This window comes from Lissotriton vulgaris, chromosome 10, assembly GCF_964263255.1.
Source record: "Lissotriton vulgaris chromosome 10, aLisVul1.2, whole genome shotgun sequence".
NCBI classification, from domain to species: Eukaryota; Metazoa; Chordata; class Amphibia; order Caudata; family Salamandridae; genus Lissotriton; species Lissotriton vulgaris.
In genome coordinates this window covers 537,474,514-537,500,163 of record NC_141698.1, presented here as the reverse complement: position 1 = coordinate 537,500,163, position 25,650 = coordinate 537,474,514, and the positions used below count along the sequence as shown (strand labels likewise).

Genomic DNA, 25,650 nt, shown 5'->3' with positions numbered 1-25,650 from the left:
AGTACTGTCGTCGTAAATTCAGAAACAAGGACAAGTTCTACACCAAATGTCGTTTCAACTTTCCACGACCGGTGATTTCTAAAGGAAGAGTGAACAGTTTGATGTCTTCGCTGCGACATAATGTGACGAGGAAATCACCCAAGAATACATACAATTTGAAAAGGAACGAAGAGTCCAAGTACATCAATGACTACAACCCAGTGATTTTGTCCATGTGGAATGCCAACATGGATATACAGTTTGTGGCTGACAACTGTATGGCTGTGGCTCGGTATGTGACATCTTACATCACCAAAAAAGAAAAGACCGAACTGAAGGATATGTGGGAGGACATTTCCCATGAAAAGAGCCTCAGCAAGAAGTTGTACAGTTTCAGTCTGAAGATGTTGTCGCATCGAGAAATCGGAGCTTACGAATGTTCTGATCGATTGTCTTCAGCAAGTCTCTATGCCAAATCCAGGAGTCTCGTTTGGGCGAGTCTTGGTCTTGCTGCAACGCGAAATCGAGTTCTAAAACCTGTTCGGGAAATTGAGTATTTGGCAGAAAAGGAACCAAACAGTACCGACATTTTGAAGACCAACATGTTGGATACATATTATCCAAATCGAAGCAGTCACCTTGAGAATGTTTGTCTATATGAGGTTCTCCAAAATTATATATTCAAGAGGAACATCAAAGAAGATATTGAGAAAGGAGTGTATGCTGTAATTGGAAGTGAGGGATGCCTGGTCAAGCAAAGAAAATGCCAATTAGTAAACCATCGAAAATTAAGTGGCGAATCTCCAGAAAAAAAGGAGTGTTTCTTTTATGCACTTTTGCAACTTTTCAAGCCTTGGCGTGCAGAAGAGGAACTGCTTGGAGATTTCCTCTGTTACGAAGACTCTTTCAATGCAGCCAAGGAGTCCATAGAATGTCCTGCTTTTTCTAAATATCAAGAAATGCTAACTTTGGAAATTGAGCAGGAAGCAACGATTGCAGCCGAGATTGCCAGAGACAGTTCTCAGGACAGTCAGAGTTCTGTTTCATTGAGTCAAGATCCACTTGGAGGACCTATTATCGAAAATGAAGCTGCCACTGCTATGAATGAAGTAGAAAGAGCCATGGCACATGCTCAGGAGGATTCAGTTAACTTACAAGACTTGGAAAAACAACTCAACGTTGAGCAGAGGAAAATATATGATGAAGTTACGAAGGAAATTGAGCACGGATTAAGTCATGAGAAGAAAGAGTGCTCGTGTACGTCGTTGAAGCCTGTCCGACTGTACGTGAGTGGAGAAGCGGGAACTGGAAAAAGTTTCCTCATTAAAGCAATCTCTTGTTATTTGCAGGAAAGGACTGAGTCATCGCTGTCTTGTGTTGTCACCGCTCCTACTGGACTGGCAGCACATAATATTAAAGGTATTACTTTGCATCGTCTATTGATGCTGCCGGTGGAGCATGACAACAAATTACAATACAACAAGTTATCTGGAGATGCTTGCTGTGAAGTTTCAAGAGTTTTGAGGAAAATGAAACTACTTATCATTGACGAAGTAAGCATGGTTTCCAATGTCATGCTTGCCTTTGTGCATTTGAGAATGCAAGAAGTACTTAAAACTGAATATGATGTCTTATTTGGTGGGAAACACATTATTGTTTTCGGAGATCTTCTACAGCTGACACCAGTAAAAGGTCAACCTGTGTTCAAAATACTCACGCATGAAGATACCAGGAAGTGCCTAGGGAGCATTGGCAACGTCAATATATGGTTAAACTTCAATTATGCAGAACTGCATGAAAATATGCGTCAGGCAAAGGATGAAGATTACAAGAATATTCTACAAGATATTAGAATTGGAAAAGTGACCGAGCATGGGAAAGAAGCTTTAAATGCACGGTTACTGTCAAATTTGTATCCCAAACAAGAGATTGTGCCTGAGAATATTTTTCAGAAAATTACTGAGAAGAAATCCGGGATATGTCTCATGCCAACTCTTGCAGAATGTGCCATCTTCAACAACAAAATGTTGAATTTAGAAAAGCAAGACATTGTGAAACTGGAAGCTATCGACAAATTAGAGCATATGGGATCAACAATTATTTTGTCAGATAATTTGAAATCAAAATTGGATTCATTAGAGAAGACTATATCTAAGACAGCGGGTTTTGAAAAGACTCTGAATGTGTGTTTAAATTGCCGAATCATTTTGAGACGGAATTTACATGTAGAAAGAGGTCTGGTAAATGGATCAATGGGTAATGTTGTTGATTTTGAGAAATACAGAAATAGAGATGGAATAGAATTTTTAAGAATTAAATTTGATGGCATTGAGGAAGTACAGCAAATTGGTCGTTGTTCTGCTAGGTTTTTGCTTGTTAAAGATTTATATGTTCGCCGTAAACAGTTTCCTGTTTGCTTGGCATATGCGGTGACAATCCATAAATCGCAAGGTTTAAGTGTAGACTGTGCATTGGTGAATATTGGCAGTTCTGTGTTCAAGGAGGGTATGGCATATGTGGCATTGTCACGAGTTAGAACTTTATCGGGATTGTACTTGATTGACTGTGATGTCACAAACATTTGTGCAGATCTAGATTGTGTTAAGGAATACAATAGGTTAAGAAGAGAGTATGCGCCACATTTGCCTCAATATCCTTTGTTTGAGAAACGTGTGGTATGCCGGAAACGTAGAAATAGCATTAATAGTAGGGAGGTTGTTGCAAAAAGACCAAAAGTCAATGAGCCGAAAATTGTTAGCAGAAAGAAAGTGGATTCTGTTGAAGATGTTGTTGGTTTTCAATTTGAAAACAGTTCTGGTGTCAACTGCTATGCAAATGTAGTGGTTAATGTTCTCTTTTCACTAGAGAGTTTAAAAGAACAGATTCTGTTGAATTCAGAACAAATTTTATGCTGTTTGTTGAATTCTGTTTTCGAGAAATGTAGCAGTGATCGAACAAAAGTAGAAAGTGTGTCTGAAGTTCGTTATCTTTTAGATGAATGTTCAGGTCAAACAGACTTCTCTGAAAATAATCAGCAAGATTGTCAGGAGTTTTTAATGTATATGCTTGATATATTGCAAGTTGAGGGTGTAGATGTAGATCAACTGTTTGGGCTTTCTTATCAATGGCAGCATGACTGCGAGAACTGTATGGTATCAAGTACTACTAGTGTAGACTCAGAAAGATTTATATATTTAACTTTGCCAGACAGTAAATCAGTGTCCTTTAATAAGCTAGTAAATGCAGCGGATCACAACATGGAGTGTAGCCAATGTAAATGTGATATGATGTCAACATTATTTATACGTAGATATGGCCAGTATGTCATTTTAATGATTCAACGATGTAGGCCTGATGGATCAAAATTGTCAACTTTAATAAAAAATTTTGTGGCTTCTCAGCTGTCAATATCAGGGAGGACTTTTGTTACTGTAGCAATTATCTATCACGATGGTCCATCAACAACATCAGGACATTATACAGCTTACTTAAAGTCTGGAAACGGCTGGTCATTCTGTAATGATTCTGTTGTAACTTTCAAAAAAAAATTGCCGTTTGACCTTAAAAATTCTTACCTGGTGTTTTTAAAACCAAAATTTTAAGTAGAGGGAATGTAAGTCTGCAATGCTGTCTCGATTAAAAATCCAACTATATAAACCTGATGCAAGTAAGTCTGCTTCATAGTAAGCAGTATCAGTGTCATAGGAAAAGGAGAACATGAGTGACAAAGAAGACTAAGATATTAGTAGTCCAGGATTGTGAAAATAATCTCAAATATTTTATTTTTGAAAGTTGCGAAAATAGAAAATGTCGGGATTTGATTGGAAGAATTACAAGACTTGCGAATCACGGCAACATGATTTGGCCTAGTGGAAACATGTGATATAATGAGAGAAGTTTTTTTTCTATGTAACATATTTCACGTATCGATGGAGGTTTTCTTTCAGAAAGTGGCGGGCTGAAAATATTTAAAGCACAACAGAGTGGATGCTGTTTATAGGAGATCGTTTGACGTCATTGAAAGTAAGTTAATTTTAAGAAGTTTTGAAATCAGATTTCTTAGGTTGTATGGGTTTTTTAAACACAGTCATTTTGATTGTGTTTTTTTTTCCCCGCTGTTACATGATGAATACCTTCAAGTCACTGATTTAAGTGAAATTTGATACATTCTGAGAACAGCAAAAATAAACCATTTAACATGTATAATTAATGTTATGCTTTTTGTCCTTATGTTATACATTTAGAAATGTGTGGTACATATGGGTAAGCTGAGTTCTGTAAATATCAATTTTAATGCTTAGAGTGCTGTACTTCTGGGTAGTGTTTTTTTTTTTATAAAAAAAAGAGGCCTCACCTCAAAGAAAGCTCTTGAAAGCACACATCTTATTTGCATCCTAAAACAATCATTTACAATGTTAGACACAATTTTATTATGGCTTTACATCTTTTTTGCGCTGCTATTGCATCACTATTGTGAGACATTAGCAGTGCAAGAAAAACATCATGTTCCAAAATAGGCCTCAGTTCAGCAACATCAAGATACAGTTTCTTTCGAATATATATCTTTAGGATTGTGTAGGGGACGTAGAGAAGCAGAGACTTCTGTAAATGTCAAAGTTGTTGAAAAACTGTTTGTTTTTGAACCTTTTCCCTTGTCTTTTCTAATTTTTAAATACATGTTTTAATATTTTTTGAAATGTTTGTTCTTTGTTTTACAGATTGAAAGTATGAAAAAATATTTAAAAAAGGTAACAAGAATTATAAGGTAAATGTTTTCCACTCTTTTTACCCGCAATGCACTGCTGATGATGTCATTGACACTATCTCTCATTTACTCTCTCTAGCTGTCTTTCTTTTTACATTATTCTCTGATTACTTCCCTTATACTAACTCTTCTTTTTTTTAAAAAAATATTTTTTTAGTTCGCTTAAAGTTCGCGAACCGGTCAGCGAACTTGAAGCGAACCAAAAGAAATAGAGCTTGCCAGAGTGATAAACATTCTAGCAATTTTGTTTGAAAGGGGAGGTAGTTCTGAAAAGAACTGTTTTTTTTTGTTTTTGTTGTTTTATATTTTTTTTTATTTTTTGAACATTTTTTGATTTTTTTGTATTTTTAGAACTGTTTTATGTTTTTTTTGTTTTTTTTATGGAGGGGAGACAACAAAAAACAGGCTTTCAAAACGGCTCAACTGGAGCAAAAAAAAGAAAATTACTTTTTGGGTGCATTAGGGCATTTATGATTTTCATATGCAATGTTCATGAGGTTGACACTCATGTTGCCATATGACAGCATATCACCACAGTAAACACAAGATAACTTTATGTGTTGGAAGTTAGGTTGGATGTTTGGCACAGTCTCTTGTGCCTCTCTTCCCGTCAAAGACAATGTAGATGTAGATCTTGCCACAGGAGTTGCCGTCGGATTGTCTACAAGATCCCTTAACTCAGCCCGGCTGTAGTTCAAGGGATGCCACCTGCTCATGTGACGATGCATTGTATAGTTCCCCATACTGTACTTCTTTTCTGTGCCTCTCGACAATCTGTAGTCACAGATGAGGCAGGTGGCATATTTTGCATTCACTTTCTTTGTTCCAGGAGGGATGGTGAAAAACTGCCAGATGAAACTGGATTTTCGTTTAGAAACCCGGGGCAACTCATCAACAAATTGTTGTTCCTCTCTCTCCTCTTCTTCTTCTTCCTCATCTTCCTCCTCTCTGTTAGTCATAATTTGACTAGGTGGTCCTCTCTTCTTATGAGGAGGTGGAGGTGGTGGTGGGGGTGCACCAGCTGCAGCAAGAATGGAAGCCATTGTGGATCTTCAGATAAATGGTCTTTCTCTCACCAAGATGAAAGTCAGAGTGAGGAAATAAGGAGGGGTTTACATGATTTGGGGAAAACAAAAGTTCTGAGCCAATGAAAAGTGTTATTTTTAGGTCACATGACCTAGTCATACATCATTTGGAAACCAAAAGTGAAATGAACCAATGAGAAGTTTGATAAACAAGTCACATGACCTGTTCCGCTTACGTTACGCGGCGCGCGCTGCGTCCCAGATCGCTTCTGGTTCGCGGTCCGGAGCACTTCCGGGAGCGCTAACGCGACGCGTCATTAGACGCATTACGCGATAACGTGATATGTCGCGCTTCCGCGACGCGTCACTGTTCCGCTAACGTAACGTTGACCGGTTCGCGGACTAGATCGCGGCATCAAGATGAGCTAACGGAAAGCTTCCCGGTTCGCGAACTAGAAGCGAAGAAAAAAATATTTAAAAAAAATTATCAATAAATATCTATATATATTTTGGGATTTAAAGAATAATACATTTTACAGCTACAGATGTTAGCTTTTAAAAAACCAATGAAATTCACTGAAAAAACCATAGGTTATAGACCATATATAGTTAGAAATTTGCATTTAAAAAACCATTGAAATTCAATGAAAAAACCATAGGTTATAGACCATATATAGTTAGGAATTCGCATTTACAAAACCTTATTTTACTCGCACAAAACCATTGAAATTCCATATATAGTTAGTTGCACTAACTATATATCGCGCACCCGCAATCCACTGCTGATGATGTCACATATTACATCATTCATGACATGGTCAGTGACATCACTGATGACATCACTGATGACATCTCAAATGACATGACTGATGACATCACTGATGACAACATCCAGTGACTGTATGTTTCTGTAAAGTTAAAATATCTCTTACATATTGAAGAATGAGTGGATGTATAAGTGTCTGGATGAAGGATTTAGTAGGTGCATGACTGACTGTATGAGTGAGTGATTAAATGTGTCTCACTGAGTGCATGGGTTAGTGACTAAACTGTCTTAATTTGTGCATCATTATGTCTGTTGTTCTGTAAACTGTTGCATGTGTTGATAAGTAGCTATATGAGTAACTATATGGGTTATTGATTGGTTGCCCAAGTATTTGTATGGGAGACTGTGTGTGTTTGTGGGTGGCTGGGAGGTGTATGACTCTGTGCATAGATGTGTGAGCAGTTGATTCACTAAATGTATGGTTTCAAAAGTGCATGTGGAAACAGCTGTATGGGCGGTTGACTGTGTGCATGAGTGTATTGGTGAGTGAATGGATATCTCAGTGCTACATGTCAAAGTAAGTACATATGTAAAGCACAGTACATGTGAGAGTTGACATATATAAATAACTGTGCATAAGAGCCAGTGAATGTGTGAGTGGCTGTATGGATCATTGTGAACTTGTATCAGGGATTGTATAAGAGAGTAAATATGTGTTAGTATATGTTTGAATAAGTAAAGTTTGTCTAACTGTATAGTTGAGGAAATGGAGGTGTGATTGATTCTTTGCATGACTGACTAGGTGTGTGAGTAACTCCATGGATGAGTGACAGTCTGTGAGTGTCTGTTTACACTGATTGTATCTAAGGTTATATTAGAGTCTGAAGAGGTTCATCGTATTATCACATGAATGATATCATCAGTGATATGATCAGTAATGTCAAATGAGATGTCATCAGTGATGTCATCAGTCATGTCATTTGAGATGTCATCAGTGATGTCATCAGTGATGTCATCAGTGATGTCACTGACCATGTCATGAATGATGTAATATGTGACATCATCAGCAGTGGATTGCGGGTGCGCGATATATAGTTAGTGCAACTAACTATATATGGAATTTCAATGGTTTTGTGCGAGTAAAATAAGGTTTTGTAAATGCGAATTCCTAACTATATATGGTCTATAACCTATGGTTTTTTCATTGAATATATATATATATATATATATTACCTACTGGCAGTCGCCAGTAGGTATATATAGTTAGGATTTTTTTGAATAGGGATTTTTGAAAATTCTATGTTGAATAACTTTGGCGTTGGTGGACGGAATTGGCTGAAATTTTCAGGAAAATGCGTTGATGGACGGATTTGGCTGAAATTTTCAGGAAAATGGCACATTTTGTTTCTGAGCGTCCCCTGAAAGTTTGGGGGGGTTTCGTCAAGCGGGGGCCGAGAAAAAATGGGGGTCCCAAAACGTGTTTTTAACATTGAGTTTTTCATAGGGCGGTTGGACTCACTTTTAGCTCGAACGGCTGAATGGATTTCTATGAAACTTGGCAAAATTGTAGAGACTGTTTGCCCAATGTGCCTTTGCTAGGTCTCAAGATATGTGCTCCAGTGGATTTTGAGAAATTAACGTTCAAAAAAATATATATATCTGTGACAGCGTCCCGGTTAGCTCCCCGGTTCGCGTACCAGACGCGCAACGGAACTTCGCGAGGAGAAGCGGATTGGCTCTCCGGTGACTGTCAACATTCTAAACATTCCGGAGCGGCCACCATCTTGTCTCTCGGTAGGATCGAGAGACAAGAGGTGGAAATAAACGAAGGAGGAAATGAATGAAAGGGGGCAAGTAAATGTGTGGAAAAGCACTTCATGCTTTAAAGCAATTGTATTTTTGAACTTATTGTTCTTTCCTTTTAGTCCTCCTCTTTGTTTTTTTTCCCCACACTCTTCTTCAGCATGATAGTTGATAAATTTGTTCCCTCAAAAAATTTATATACATAAAAAAATTATATTAAATACATATAAAATATATTTTTCCTTTAAAAGAAGAATACATTTTACAGCTTTTGATATTTGCTATTAAAAAACCATTGAAATTCACTGAAAAAACCATAGGTTATAGACCATATATAGTTAGGAATTAGCATTTACAAAACCTTGAAAATTCACTGAAAAACCATAGGTTATAGACCATATATAGTTAGGAATTAGCATTTACAAAACCTTATTTTACTCACACAAAACCATTGAAGTTCGCATATATAGTTAGTTGCACTAACTATATATCGCGCACCCGCAATCCACTGCTGATCAAGTCACATATTACATCATTCATGACATGGTCAGTGACATCACTGATGACATCACTGATGACATCTCGAATGACATCACTGATGACATCACTGATGACAACATCCAGTGACTGTATGTTTCTGTAAAGTTAAAATATGTCTTACATATTAAAGAATGAGTGGATGTATAAGTGTCTGGATGAAGGATTTAGTAGGTGCATGACTGACTGTATGAGTGAGTGATTAAATGTGTCTCACTGAGTGCATGGGTTAGTGACTAAACTGTCTTAATTTGTGCATCATTATGTCTGTTGTTCTGTAAACTGCTGCATGTGTTGATCAGTAGCTATATGAGTAACTATATGGGTTATTGATTGGTTGCCCAAGTATTTGTATGGGAGACTGAGTGTGTGTGTGGATGGCTGGGAGGTGTATGACTCTGTGCATAGATGTGTGAGCAGTTGATTCACTAGATGTATGGGTTCAAATGTGCATGTGGAAACAGCTGTATGGGCGGTTGACTGTGTGCATGAGTGTATTGGTAAGTGAACGGATATCTCAGTGCTGCATGTCAAAGTAAGTACATATGTAAAACACAGTACATGTGAGAGTTGACATATATAAATAACTGTGCATAAGAGCCAGTGAATGTGTGAGTGGCTGTGTGAGTGGCTGTGTGGATCATTGTGAACTTGTATCAGGGATTGTATAAGAGAGTAAATATGTGTTAGTATATGTTTGAATAAGTAAGGTGTGTATAACTGTATAGTTGAGGAAATGGAGGTGTGATTGATTCTTTGCATGACTGACTAGGTGTGTGAGTAACTCCATGGATGAGTGACAGTCTGTGAGTGTCTGTTTACACTGAGTGTATCTAAGGTTATATTAGAGTCTGAAGAGGTTCATCGTATAATCACATGAATGATGTCATCAGTGATGTGATCAGTAATGTCAAATGAGATGTCATCAGTGATGTCATCAGTGATGTCATTTGAGATGTCATCAGTGATGTCATCAGTGATGTCATTTGAGATGTCATCAGTGATGTCATCAGTGATGTCACTGACCATGTCATGAATGATGTAATATGACATGATCAGCAGTGGATTGCGGGTGCGCGATATATAGTTAGTGCAACTAACTATATAAGCGAATTTCAATGGTTTTGTGTGAGTAAAATAAGGTTTTGTAAATGCTAATTCCTAACTATATATGGTCTATAACCTATGTTTTTTTCAGTGAATATATATATATACATATATATATATATATCTATATATATATATTCACAGAAAAAAACATAGGTTTTAGGCCATATATAGTTAGGAATTTGCATTTACAAAACCTTGAAAATTCACTGAAAAAACCATTGGTTATAGACCATATATAGTTAGGGATTAGCCTTTTCAAAACCTTATTTTACTCACACAAAACCATTGAAATTTCATATATAGTTAGTTGCACTAACTATATATCGCGCACCCGCAATCCACTGCTGATGATGTCACATATTACATCATTCATGACATGGTTAGTGACATCACTGATGACATCACTGATGACATCTCAAATGACATCACTGATGACATCTCAAATGACATCACTGATGACATCACTGATGACATCTCAAATGACATCACTGATGACATCACTGATGACAACATCCAGTGACTGTATGTTTCTGTAAAGTTAAAATATGTCTTACATATTGAAGAATGAGTGGATGTATAAGTGTCTGGAAGAAGGATTTAGTAGGTGCATGACTGACTGTATGAGAGAATGATTAAATGTGTCTTACTGAGTGCATGGGTTAGTGACTAAACTGTCTTAATTTGTGCATCATTATATCTGTTGTTCTACAAACTGCTGCATGTGTTGATCAGTAGCTATATGAGTAACTGTATGGGTTATTCATTGGTTGTCCAAGTATTTGTATGGGAAACTGAGTGTGTGTGTATGGGTGGCTGGGAGGTGTGTGACTCTGTACATAGATGTGTGAGTAGTTGATTCACTATATGTATGGGTTCAAAGGTGCATGTGGAAACAGCTTTATGGGCGGTTGACTGTGCATGAGTGTATTAGTGAGTGAATGGATATCTCAGTGCTACATGTCAAAGTAAGTACATATGTAAAACACAGTACATGTGAGAGTTGACATATATAAATAACTGTGCATAAGAGCCAGTGAATGTGTGAGTGGCTGTATGGATCATTGTGAACATGTATCAGGGATTGTATAAGAGAGTAAATATGTGTTAGTATATGTTTGAATAAGTAAGGTGTGTATAACTGTATAGTTGAGAAAATGGAGGTGTGATTGATTTTTTGCATAACTGACTAGGTGTGTGAGTAACTCCATGGATGAGTGACAGTCTGTGACTGTCTGTTTACACTGATTGTATCTAAGGTTATATTAGAGTCTGAAGAGGTTCATGGTATTATCACATGAATGATATCATCAGTGATGTGATCAGTCATGTCAAATGAGATTTTATCAGTGATTTTATCAGTGATGTCATTTGAGATGTCATCAGTGATGTCATCAGTGATGTCATTTGAGATGTCATCAGTGATGTCATTTGAGATGTCATCAGTGATGTCATCAGTGAGGTCACTAACCATGTCATGAATGATGTAATATGTGACATCATCAGCAGTGGATTGCGGGTGCGCGATATATAGTTAGTGCAACTAACTATATATGAAATTTCAATGGTTTTGTGTGAGTAAAATAAGGTTTTGAAAAGGCTAATCCCTAACTATATATGGTCTATAACCAATGGTTTTTTCAGTGAATTTTCAAGGTTTTGTAAATGCAAATTCCTAACTATATATGGCCTAAAACCTATGTTTTTTTCTGTGAATTTCAATGTTTTTTTAATAGCACATATCAAAAGCTGTCAAATGTCAAGTACGTGATAGGTAAAAACTTTTTCGTGTTTATGCACGCTGATGTGCTTTGAACGCTGCCCCCCCCTCCCCTCTTTTCTCTTAGTAGTACTCTCTCTTTGCAGATAGTGAAGAGTAGTTAACGCAGGCCTTTACCCCCGTTGTAATCCGTCGTGCCTGCTTGTCTCTCCATTTGATTGATTGTTATCCAAGCATTTACTGTTTTACAATTGATTCTCTTTGGTTCATTCTCTATTTACAAACAAGCACAAAGTCGCAATACTCTGTTTAGTCTTTGCAGATAGTGAAAAATCGTGAAAAATCGTGTAAAAAAATAAAAGTAATCGAGCAAAATCAGTAGGCCACTAATTGGATCTCTTTTTGACCTCGCTAAAATAGAAATATTAGGAACAACCCTTCATGAGAAATACGAAAATAGTGAGATGAACTGCGCTCCACACCATGAGGGCTGCAAGACAGCTCGGCTCCGTCACCCACCCCGCCCAAAATAACGACAAACCCTATGCAAATATTAAAAATATATACAACACACCAGCAAAGTAACAGGGTAAAACATTTTATTAAATAACTATTTACATAACTATTTTATACTTTTTATTGCCCGATCCGGCTAGCTCAATCGATCGAGCATGAAACTCATGCACTCTGATAGCAAGCGTTGCTACTGATGCTATGCAGACCAAAACTGGTTTTCAGTTTGTACATTTTTCTAGATTTTTCCATCCAAGGTTGGTTGAGTTTGTAGAACGATGGCTTCAGATTTTCAACATACGGTGTGGTGGCGCGGACTGGGAGGGGGCGCTTCGCTCCTGCCCCCTCCCCAAGTAAGATTTTCATACGTGAAAGTACGTTAATGGTTTTGGTCCCTGAGTTGCTTCGATGTCACTGCCATTCTCAAATGGCATAAGTTCTGGATGTTGGGTGCCATAGTTCAGAGTTCTGAGCAGTGCTTGTAACACTGTCTGAAGCTTATTTCCACCTACTGCAGCTTCACTATTCTCAAAGTAAGTGAGGGTCGTTTGTGGACCTGACTGCATTTGAAAACAATGTGATATGGTACCTCCCTAAACCACTTGACGGAGGCCCCCGAGGGGCGGTGTGATGGCACGGACTCGGAGAAGACGCTTGGCTCCGACCCGCTCCCCAAGTCTTATAGCACTGGTGTAGCCTGAGATCGCCCCCGACATAGGCGGCCGGCTCCCGGGGTCCGGCGGAACTTTTTGCCTTTTGATGACTCTTCTATTCTGGACCTTGTCCCACAATCCGTTTGACCTGAAGACACGCTGTAGTGGGGCGCCCCTTTACCGTTTTAGTTGCCATTCCGCCCGCTTTTGCTACACTGTGCCTCTTCCGCCATTCAGCTGTTTACCGCCCGCTCTTGCGACTACAGCGTCTCGCTCACCATGTAGTTGAGTTGCTCCCGCTCTTGCGATGCAACGATAAGCGACTGCCACAGGACTCTCAAAATGGCGGCCGGCTCTTCAGATTTGGGCGTGGTCCACTAAAATGGCCCTGGGACACCTTGGAACTCGAACGCTTCCCTGATAGGGCTTGGGTCCCATTCTCGAAAGCGTCCCCTCAGCCGTGAAGATTCTACAAAAGTCTTGGGGGCCCCCGACTCCCGCAGGCTTCTGGTGGGGAGCGGCTGCCATGTTTGCTCGTGGAATGGCCACGACGGAGCTACGAGATGGTGGTGCTCTCATGCTGACGCCAGCTTTAGTCTGAAACATCCAGAAACACTGTAGACTACCAATTCGATCAGTTCCGGTAGCGCCCCAACATGACCCGGTAGAGAAGAACTTGCCCTCCCCTCTTTGACTGATGGTTCTTGTTGCCTGTCCCCTCTGTTGTCATTTAACAGAACTTTTTGGACTGCTGAAAGGGGTTGTGTTCCGAACGCTGGTTGGTGGAGACATTTTGACTATATTCTTGACCTACGTTGTCGCGTAATGCGTTATATGACACGCCGCGTTAGTGCACCCGGAAGTGATCCGGGGCGCGGCGCGCAGCGCGTAACGTAAGCATAACAGGTCATGTGACTTGTTAATAAAACTTTTTATTGGTTCATTTTACTTTTGTTATTTTAATAATGAAAAGCTTGGTCATATGACCTAAAAAATACGCTTTTTATTGATTTCGATTTTTTTTTTTTTAAACATATATGTTATAATGTTCCAGGCTAATGTACTTTCCCGGAAAATTTACAACTGTCCTGCAAGTAAAATATATTCCTTTTTCGAGAAAAAGGGCGTTTCTTCGTCCCATGACGGGGCCGTTGAGTAAAAGAGGCTCGGCCTGCTGTCTTACTCGCCGATACGCCTGATTATCAGATTCTTATCGATCACTTTATGTTGCAGGAGTGGAAAACAACTGCCCTTGACCATTTATCTTTACTGCGTTCCTACGTATTATACCTTTTATCCGTCATGTAATTGGACTGCTTTATTTCACTTGCCTTTTACTGATTCAAAAACAGTGACTAAAAGTAAAAACTTTACCAATGTAAATACTACTACCATGTTTTGTTTTAAAAACCTTTATTGTGAAAATGTCAGTATACAAATACGGGCCTATAACCACGTGGGCCGGCCATGGAGCAAACTGGAAACGTATATGATGAGGAGACATTTACACTGTAGAGGAACGTAACGAGCGGGCCATTAGGTTGCAAGAACTAAGGTGTCTAACAGTTGCGGAATCGGTGGACGTACATTTTGTAATTACAATACGACAAAGCCACTTACAAAAAAATCATCTAGATATACATTTGCGGGCAAGTACCATGGGTGACGTTAATTCGAACTTTCAATAGTACAGTAATCAATAACACATCAGAACTTAATATCAATAGGGATGTCGAAATATTCAATCAATTCTCGTCCCCGCCCGCCATGAGCATCAAAACTGCATTCATATCTCGTGATATCAAGGTTGTTTAACCAGTACACAACAAGGAGTTACGAGTCCCATTTATACCGGCGCCATTTTGGGCGAGGCCGGGCAGGTCCAAGATATAGTCAAAATGTCTCCACCAACCATCGGCCAGACCAGAACCCCTTTCGGCCCTTTTTGCTACAAGATGGTGTCTTCCATTCAGAAAATATTGTTGGCAGCAGTTTGAAAGGAAAGATAAACAGCCGTTCTCCTAGTGAGTCTCACATTGTTACATTTAGGAAGAATGTTGAAGAGTAGTATGTTGAAAATCTGAAGCCATTTTTCTAAAAACTCTCAATCAGCCTTGGATGGAAAAAAAAATCCTGAAGAATGTACAAACTGAAAACCAATTTTTGTCTGTATAGCATCAACAGCAACGCTTGAGTCAGCTTTGTGTGAAGCCGCCATTTTGATTCAATCAATAACGTCCCCCTGCACACATTCAGGGACCTGGTCGTGTCTTCAGGTGAAACGGATTGTGGGACAAGATGCAGAAAGGAAAAGGAAAAAAGTTCCGCCGGACCTCGGGAGCCGGCCGCCTATGTCATGAGCGATCTTTGGCCACACCAGGGCAATAGTGAAGCTGCAGCAGGTGCAAATAAGCTTCAGACAGTCTTACAAGCACTGCTCAGAACTCTCAACTATGGCACTCAACATCCAGGACTTGCCATCCGGATCTTGGCGCCTTGTGCTGGTTCCGACCTATTCACACATCGGTCCACTACTGACATCACCTCATAAGCCAACGGGGCACCCCACGCCGACTTTCGGCGCAGCATTGTTGGATGGCCACACCAGTGCGGCAACTTGCTGGACACCACCTCGGTGCCATCCGAATCTCGGCGCGTTCGAGTCACTGTACCGCAAGAGTGACCGAAACTCAGCTGGACACGCCGTCTTTCGGCGCAGCATTGTAGGATGGCCACACCAGTGCGGCAATTTGCTGGACACCACCTCGGTGCCATCCGGATCTCGGCGCGTTCGAGTCACTGTACCGCAAGAGTGACCGGAACTCAGCTGGACACGCCGTCTTTCGGCGCAGCATTGTAGGATGGCCACACCAGTGCGGCAACTTGCTGGACACCACCTCGGTGCCATCCGGATCTCGGCGCGCTGTGCTGCCTTCGGCCTACTGTAGCCGCAAGTGCGGACGCAACTCAGTTGGACGGCGAGTGAAAAGATAAGGGGCGCCGCACTGCAGCCGAGGAGCCTCCATCTTGGGGGAGACGCACAGCCCCCACTGACTGACGCGACCTTACAGGCCAACGGGGCGCCCCACGCCGACTTTCGGCACAGCATTGTAGGATAGCCACACCAGTGCAGCAACTTGCTGGACAACAACTCGGTGCCATCCGGATCTCGGCGCGTTGGGCTGCCTTCGGCCTATTCGCACATCGGTCCGCTACTGACGCCGCCTCACGTGCCAACTGATTTTCTACGCTTTTTGTAGCCCTATGCCGCATAACAGGTCATGTGACTTGTTTATAAAACTTTTCATTGGTTCATTTTACTTTTGGTTTCCTAATGATGGAAGGCTTGGTCATATGACCTAAAAATAACACTTTTCATTGGTTTAGAACATTTTTTTTTCCCAAACGATGAAAGCGCCACCTTGCTTTTGGATGTTTCAGACTGAAGCTGGCGTCAGCATGAGAGCACCACCATCTCGTGGCTCCGTCGTGGTCATTCCGCGAGCAATCATGGCAGCCGCTCCCCACCGGAAGCCTGCAGGAGTCGAGGGCCCCCAAGACTTTTGTAGAATCTTCACGGCTGAGGGGACGCTTTCGAGAATGGAGCCAAAGCCCTAGCAGGCAAGCGTCCGAGTTCCAAGGTGTCCCAGGGCCATTTTAGTGGACCAGGCCCAAATCCGAAGAGCCATCCGCCATTTTAAGAATCCAATAGCAGCCGCCTATCGCTGCACCGCAAGAGTGGGCGCAACTCAACTACATGGTGAGCGAGACGCTGTAGCCGCAAGAGCGGGCGATAAACAGCTGAATGGAGGATGAGGCACAGTGTAGCAAAAGCGGGCGGAATGGCAACTGAAACGGTAAAGGGGCGCCCCAGTACAGCAGACGAGCCTCCACCTGGGGAGGCCCGTTCACGCCGCCTCCCCCACGCCCCCCCCCCGGGGCGCCCCACGCCGTTTTTCGGAGCAGCATTGTAGGATACCAAAACTAGTGCGGCAAGTTACTGGACATCACCTGGGTGCCATTCACATCTCAGCGCGTCCTGCTGCCTTGGGACTATTCGCACAACATACCGCTACTGACGAGGCCTCCCCCCGCACCACCCGGGACGCCCCACGCTATTTTTCTGAGCTGCATTGTAGGAAACCAAAAACCAGTGCGGCACCCAGGTAACATCACCTGGGTGCCGTCCAGAACTCAGCACGTTGTGCTGCCTTGGGACTATTCGCACAAAAGACAGCTACTGACCATTGTTGCTTCTTTTTGCCAAAAAATGTTTAAATGTATTTACAGTTTTTGTTGCGTTCGATATATTTATAAAGTTAATAAAGTTTTATAATCCTACTTTGTTGGAGTACTATATATTTTTAAAAAATCGGGTGAATGGGGCCTTGAATCGGGTTATTGTCATGTGTGGGCTTTGGAAGTGTGCTGCTACAGGATCGGACATTTCAAACTCAAATGCACGTTCTTTTTCTTACCTTTCCGAAGCATGGAGCGCAATAGCAGGCAGAGAAAGGGTGATGCAAGTGTTGAACACTGCCTGGCCTGGCAAGTTGCTGGCAGTGCCCCCCCCCCCGCCCGCTCCTGAAAGAGGGCACACACACACCGCCGCCCCGAGTACTTCACATAACTTTAAAAGACCATGCGCTTGTTAATGAGGCTTAAATGGTTTATCACCCCTTCTAGAGCCCCTGCATCGGCCCTCTGACGTTTCATGGAAGAATTAGCACGTAACACAATACCAAGCCCTGTCAGCTGAAACCCCCGAGGAATCGGGTTTTTGCTTGCAGGAATCGGGAGGCGGGAGACTAGCACTGAAATCGGTAGTCTCACGCCTGAATCGGGAGGGTTGGCATGTCTGGATTCTCTGCAGCTGGGCCCATAAACTTCATCCGCAGGGCTAGGTGATAGCCTGGGACCGGCCTGGACAATCGGACACAGAGGAAGAGGAGTGTCAGAGGGTGCGGTAGTGAATAGGGTGAAAGGGAGGTGTCGGGCGGGCACAGGGTGTGATTCTCAGGGAAGAGCAGCGCAAATGGGGGGAAGTTTATGGCCCATGCATGAGAGAGAGAGCGGGGGTGACCAGTGCGTGGGGGAGATGCTTGCGAGGGTGGGGAGCCGTGCTGAGAATCGACGGCGTGCAGAGAGTGGGTCTGGTCAAGGCATCTAAAATGGCTGCCGTGCACGACAAAATTGTGCCATTGGAAAAAAGGCAAGATGGCGCATACAATGTTTATCAATAAGGATTCATTTATAACTAAATATTTTATCGCATTGACAAATTGGCGGTCAACACTTCCTGATTTCCATCGAATCGAACGTTAACAGACGTCACGCAGCAAAAAAAAAAAAAAACGCTCACGCACAGCCGCTGGAAGACATGTATCAACATATATGAGCCTCCTCAGCCACCCTCAGAAAACATAAGGGATCAGGATACGTCTCCCGCACCCCCATATACCTAGTAATTTAATTAAAACGAAACACAAAATGGCGAATTCCCGTTTCGCTACCAGTTTGCGGCCCAGTTCGCGGCCCGAGAAGCACTTCTACCATGAAAAATCAATTTTTTTTTATTTTCCCCACGGGACCCTTTAATAACCCCAACATCATTCCTAGGGGGTCAAGAGGGGTCTACCTTGCCCCCTTTCATTAAATTCCCCCTTCGTTTTTCACCTCTTCTTCTCTCTCGATCCTACCGAGAGATAAGATGGCGCATGCACAGCCGCTGGAAGACATATATCAACATATATGAGCCTCCTCAGCCACCCTCAGAAAACATAAGGGATCAGGATACGTCTCCCGCACCCCCTTATACCTAGTAATTTAATTAAAACGAAACACAAAATGGCGAATTCCCGTTTCGCTACCAGTTTGCGGCCCAGTTCGCGGCCCGAGAAGCGCTTCTACTGTGAAAAATCAATTTTTTTTTTCCCCATGGGACCCCTTAATAACCCCAACATCATTCCTAGGGGGTCAAGAAGGGTCTACCTTGCCCCCTTTCATTAAATTCCCCCTTCGTTTTTCACTTCTTCTTCTCTCTCGATCCTACCGAGAGATAAGATGGCGGCCGCTCCGGACTGTTTAGAATGTTGACAGACACCGGAAAGCCAATCAGCTTTGCATCGCAAAGTTCCGTTTCGCGAAAAGTAAGCGGACCGGAGCGCAGCCCGGAGCGCTGTTACAGATATATATCTTGTTTTGAACGTTAATTTCTCAAAATCCACTGGAGCACATATATTGAGACCTAGCAAAGGCACATCGGGCTAACAGTCCCTACAATTTTGCCAAGTTTCGTGCAAATCCATTCAGCCGTTCGAGCTAAAAGTGAGGCCAACCGCCCTATGGAAAACTCAATGTTAAAAACGCGTTTTGGGACCCCCCTTTTTTCTTGGCCCCCCCTTGACGAAACCCCCCCAAATTTTCAAGGGACGCTCAGAAACAAAATGTGCCATTTTCCTGAAAATTTCAGCCGATTCCGTCCACAAACGCCAAAGTTATTAGACATAGAATTTTCAAAAATCCCATAGGGAAAAAATCCTAACTATATATACCTACTGGCGACAGCCAGTAGGTAATATATATATATATATATATATATACATATATCTGCATCAGCCCGCAACAAACACCGCTTAGACACGGAATCACATGCGCAGACCAACTTTTTGTGCCAGCATTATTTCATTTTATTAACAAGTCATATATATATATATATATCGCGCTCAAACTCCTTTCTTTCCTCCAAAGTTACTGCACACGAGTGGATGCTTTTCAAAATGCTTTATTCAGCAGACAGAACAAACGTCTTTCGGCATGACGCCTTCCTCGGTGTTCATAACACACCGAGAGAGGCACGTTTAAAAACCCTGGCTATTGCGTGTCAAGATAAAGAAAGGACAAACACCTACTATTAACATAGGCGCCATTTTGAAGTTTTAAATACACCGCTACATTCAATGCTGCATGCTATTTTGGAGGAAAGAAAGGAGTTTGAGCGCGATATAGAGCGGTTTGACCATGACCGCGAACTGCACCCGCCTGTAAGAGTGCCTCCGTTTCTTTGGTCGTTGGGAGTGTGAGAATATATATATATTTATATATATAGACCTACTGGCTATCGCCAGTAGGTAGTTATAGTTAGTATCTTGTTTCTATTCAAAAAGCATTTTTTCTTTTCCCAATAACAATGGCTCCTGTTGACAAATGTCTGCGAAATTTTCAAAACTAGTGGGGTGCTCTAGTCTGCTCCTATCTCAAAAGGTTTGGGGTGATTCGGCAAGCAGGGGCTGAGAAAAAAGGGGGGTCCTAAAGCGTGTTTTCTCTATGTTAAATCCCATAGGAAACTTTAGACACAGCTACAGCCCGAACTGCTGAACCGAATTACACCAAATTTGGCAAAAAAGGTAGCCTTTGGTTCAGAAAGAACTCTTTTTCTTAAATGGTGTAAATCCGTTCAGTAGTTCCTGAGAAATTTAAAAAAAAAGGTCAAAATTGCATTTTCCATAGTAAACTTTAAACACGGCTACCGCTCAAACTGCTGAACGGAATTACACCAAATTTGGCATAAATGTAGCCCTTGCCTCAGAAAGAACTGTTTTTCTTAAATGGTGTTAATCCGTTCAGGGGTTGCTGAGAAAATAAAAAAATAAAATATCAATATATAGAGGCGTGGTGGATCCGCGCACCCTGCCGAGCATGAGCTGCATTCTAATTAGCTGTCAACACTTCAAACCAGGAACTGTTGGCAGCCATCTTGTGCCTCAGTAGAACCGAGGCACAAGAAAGCAGTAAAACAAAGGTGCAAAACAAGAAAAGGGAGCAGGGTAGAAAAACCCTGACCCCGTAGGCCTGCTCAGGGGGTCCCACAAGGAACCCTAGGTCCCAAAAAAGCATTTTATTTTTTAATTTCGCGAAATTCACGCTGGGTGCGCGAATCCGGCCAAAGTATTTCTAAAAGATGAAGCACGCTTCATTTAATGGAAGCTCCCGGGTGGACCAGGTCCTGGGGGCATTTTCCAAAAATGTATGCGTTGGACCCCCCGGGGCTTGATTACACAGTTGCGAGGGCATGCAGCACCCCCACAGCCCCGGGTACCGACCACCCCCCAGGGCTTCTTATTTAATGGGATAGGGGCCTCCACGCCCACCCCACTACCCCGGGAACCACCACCTCTGGGGCATTTATAATTTGCCTGTGTGGGGAGGCTTGAGCCCCCCCACATGCCCCAGGGACCGCCACCTCCCAGGGGCACTATTTTTTAATTTGGGGTCCTTTATGGACCCCCAGTGAACACCACCCCCGTGGCCCCCCTCCTGGAGCCAGTGATGGCCCTGGGGACCGTCACCCCCCAGGGCCAGTTCCTGCAGTATCCCAGGGTACCCACCTCCGGGACACTGCAGTTTACCTTGCGGCTCCTTCCCTGTCATAGCAAACTGTGGCTTGTTTCTATTCCAAAAACCAAACCAGATTGCTTTTCCACACGGGGATCTGCATCTTAGCAGCTCCCCATGAGGAAAAGCAATGCCGGCTCCCGCAGGACGCAGAGAGCCGGCAAGGACCGTAGGGGCATTGGGGCTCCCCCCACGGTCCCCAACCGAGAGGGCCAGCCCCGGGGAATGGGGACCCCGGGGCTTGAAGTGGCCCGGGAGTGGGGCCACGCAGCCCCCCTTCTCAAATTAAATAAATAACCAATGGCCAGGCCCCGCGCGGCCCCCTTCCCCCTTAATTAAAATATTTAAATTTACAAAAAAATTACGCAAAGGTCGGCCCCATGCTAATTTCTAACTATAACATGCCTGAAACCTATGCTTTTTTAGTGAATTTCTAAGGCTTTTTAAATGCTAATTTCTAACTATAAAGTGCCTGAAACCTATGTTATTTTCAGTGAATATATATATATATATATATATTAAGGAAAAAACTGGAAAAATAAAATAACTTACCTGAAAGCTGTGGTCTGTCTCCTGCTTCGCCGGTCCGGCTGGATCGGAGGTGGTGTTACGGAGTTACCTTCAATATATATCTATATATATCTATATATATATATATATATATATATATATATATATATATATATATATATTGCCATTTAAACATTTATTGAGGCAAATCACTACATACACCATGTCATCGTCACATATTAACCATTTGTTGGGAGTGTAAAGAACAGAGTATGTACATTTAGCAACAGCTTTCAATTTCAAATATACCATTATTCATTTTTGTAATATTCATGCCGGTTACATTGTGCTTCACATATTGATTGTCTGTTTGGTAATGTTATTTAACTATGATGTCCCAACTGTATCATGACTGGGGTAGTCTGATCCTGGTTTTGTGGCTGTCCTTTGATTTGTTCTGGGCACTAATCCCAAATGACCCAACATTAGTGCAAAGGGAGTAGGGGAACTGGGAGAAAATAAGCCAAATGTGATTAAGTGCGGGAAGTGCTTAAATAAAATACAATTAGTGCTGTTCCTGGGGGTGTGGGCCTCATGTGATAGGAGACATTTTTTGCAGGGGGTGTGTCTGTCAGTTGACAATGAATTTTAGGTGCTCTGTGGCATCCAAAAAATAGTTTTTTTGTCTGTGTGTGGGCGAGGTGTCATGGTGTATTATGTGGGTAATATTCTACCAGCGATATATTCGTACTATATGGTGCAAGGTGGGCCAGCTCAGTCGACCAGCAACCTACTCTCCCTCGTGTGGCTCCTCAACACTCCCAACAATTTTACTCTAAGTGTTGCCATTAGTCTCCTGCCTGTATCGTTCAGTGCTCTGTAAAACCATGTCACCAGAAGCTGTGCCGGGCCCACAGAAAGCAGGATTTGGAGCATTGTAATGAGTGCAGGCTCATCCTGTCCCCTGCCTCATAGGTCTCCAAAGGACCGTCCAGGCCTTCATAGTTAGAGAATTGACCCCAGGATAATGCACAGTGTTCCGATTAGTTCTCTAGTGGCATGAGAGCGCCCAACAGAAAGCAGTCACCCACAGTCTTCAGGCCTGCCACCGGTCAAATTGAGAACAAGGCAGTAGTGAAACAGGCTACAGAGTTCCCATGTGTTGGGCCCACTAGTGTAATGGTAAATACTTTATTGTTGATTAATAAAAATCATCACAAACAAGAACAAAAAATGCTTTGGATTGTGTAGGGAACATGATTGGACTGATTTGATTACTCATTTATATTATCTTCCAGTGGCAAATACACATAGTGGATTGCAAGGCAAAAAAAATAATAATAATACCGGTGATACATTATGTATCAGTTCTCACTTTCACACAGAACACAAAGGACAACACTCGATTATATCAAATGATAATAAAATATTCTCAGCGGAGCTACCTATGCTACCCCCTATTTTTAAAATTAATACATTAAAATACCATAGTTAAAGTACCGTAGTTAAATTGCCACTGTCATGTTCCTTTCAAGGAGGCCATTCTTAAATCAAGCAGCATTCACTAGTGGTGTAACAGAGGTGTAGAGCGGGGCTCTCCAAGTCCTCAACAGCACCAACTATGTAGTGATACCTGTAATAAAGTGCCTGGTTGCAGAATGGTCATGCTGGATCGCAGAAGGGCCAGTAGGGTTCACTGGTAATTTGCGAGGCCAGTAAGGTCCAGCTCGCTCGCCTGGGATTCATTTAGCCATACACTCATTTGCACCACCAAGTGATAGAATTCAAAGTCCGGAGTACCTAGGCCTCCATCCCATGGTAAGTGTCGCAGGACTTCAAGCAGTACTCAGCGGTGCCCCCATCCCATATTAGCTCTCAGAGAAGGACATCCAATTATCTGAAACACGCAACAGGTATCTTATCTGGAAGTATAACTAGCAAGGGAGCATCACCATTTTGAATAGCGCTATGCAGGCCATGAGTAATAGCTGCAAGGATCTCCAAACGGTGACACAGTGTTTAAGGGAGAGAAGTGTCCTCCCCAGTTTCCCTTATGTAGGTCATCTAATTTATAGTACAGCTGAATACCTTGGTATTTAAAGGTTGCTGGTGACCAGGTAAGACCCAATGTGTGGTCTGTTGGCTGGGGAGTGACAGGGATACAGGGGAATATGCATGTCTTAGTTTGGTTGACCCTGAAACCTGACAACTTTCAGGAGGGCAGGGCCATTGGACAAGTACTGAAGGAGATCATCCACATAGAGGGAGGTAATGTGTTTCTGGATGTCCACTATCACACCACTGCCTCGACTCCTATCTAAACAACTCCTCTTGGGGTTCAATGGTTAAGGCAAATTGCAGGGGAGACAGCGGGCAGCCCTGTCTTGTAACTCGGAAAATGTTGTATGTGGGGGAAATCATAAAGCCAGTCTTAACCTGTGCTGTTGGTTTTGTGTACAGTAGGGTAACCCATTTGGTCCAGCCTTCCTAATCCCTATTTTATGCGTGGCCTTCAAAAGGAAGTTGTTAGACCCGGGAACCCAGCTGGCCAAGGCTCGCGCCAAAGTCAGTCAGAGATCACCATGTCTAAGGTCAGGGCAAGGGAGTTACACTCCAAGATAACCCCCGCTCACCTTCTAGGTAACGTGACGCGAGCAGTAAGGCTAATCTCGGAGGCGATGTGTAAAGCGTTTGCGCGCACACCCAGCAACAACACCCAAGGCCCACCACAAAGGAAACTCCACACAAGGTTATATAAAAAAATAGCCTTTGTATTATAGCAAAAACACATTAGATAACACACACACTTTACAATGTGCCAACAGGCACGGGCAGAATTTACAAGGGATTATGTACAGGACAGGGCCACATTGACCACTGTCAGGGGTAGGCACTTGTTAGAAATAATACTTGTAGGTATAACACTTAGCACATAAACATATAATGACTGTAGCACTAAAATAGTAAATGCAGCACACAACCAGTAATCACTGGTAAGGGTAAATACCTCCTACGCAACCCTAAACACTGTAGGAAACTAGGACCTTATCATCCGGACCTATAGAAGGAAAACCATCACCTAAGCAGGTCACTTTTAGCAAAGGGAAGGAAACCTAAACAATCACCTTTAGCAAAGGTAATAAAACATAAACAATCCTCTAAGCAAGTCACTTTTAGCAAAGGGGATAAAACATAAAATAATCACCTAAGCAGGTCACTTTTAGCAGAGGTAATAAACATAAAACAATCCTCTAAGCGGGTCACTTTTAGCAAAGGGGATAAAAACATAAACAATTGCACATGAGGCATTAAAACACATTCAGAGGTGCAGGTAGAACATTTGCGCAGGAATCACATAAGCAAGTAAATCACAATGCGCAGGGTGCACATAGCACAACACTAGAATGGTCCCTCAGGCCAACTGGCCTCGCAAGGGCTGAAATGCCCTGAATCCAAATGTCAAGGAGGCTGCGCAGACAGCCAAGAACACAAGCCTCAACATAGTAACTGTCCACTAAGTGCTGGACAGTTGTAAATCAAAGATAGCCAACGTTGGAGCCTTGTGGGCTCAAGAACAAGGGTGAGGGCAAGTACTGCGTGGGAGCCTCGGGGCTCTAACCACACTTGTGTCCCCTAAGAGCCTCTCTGGGCTCGCAAAGCAAATAGGCACTTTAGAGCTTCTGCGCTCTAAAACAATGAAATGCCCCTAGAGCCTCTAAGGCTCGTAAATCCATTAGGGCCGGAGCCTCGGGGCTCTGCACACAACTGCGGGCGTCGTTGGAGTCCCTCTCGGGGAACTCTAAATGCAGAAATGCCGCAAGAGCCTTGGGGCTCAGACAATGCCATCGAGCTTCTCCAGCTCCAAAGCAGAAATGCGG

At 42.4% G+C, this 25,650-nt stretch overlaps 1 protein-coding gene across 2 annotated transcripts in view; it reads left to right on the top strand.

Annotated features, from left to right (window-relative positions):
- LOC147688482 (UPF0764 protein C16orf89 homolog) overlaps positions 1-25,650 on the top strand; it is a 555,634-nt gene that overhangs the window by 470,320 nt on the left and 59,664 nt on the right. The gene's annotated exons all lie outside the window — the stretch shown is intronic.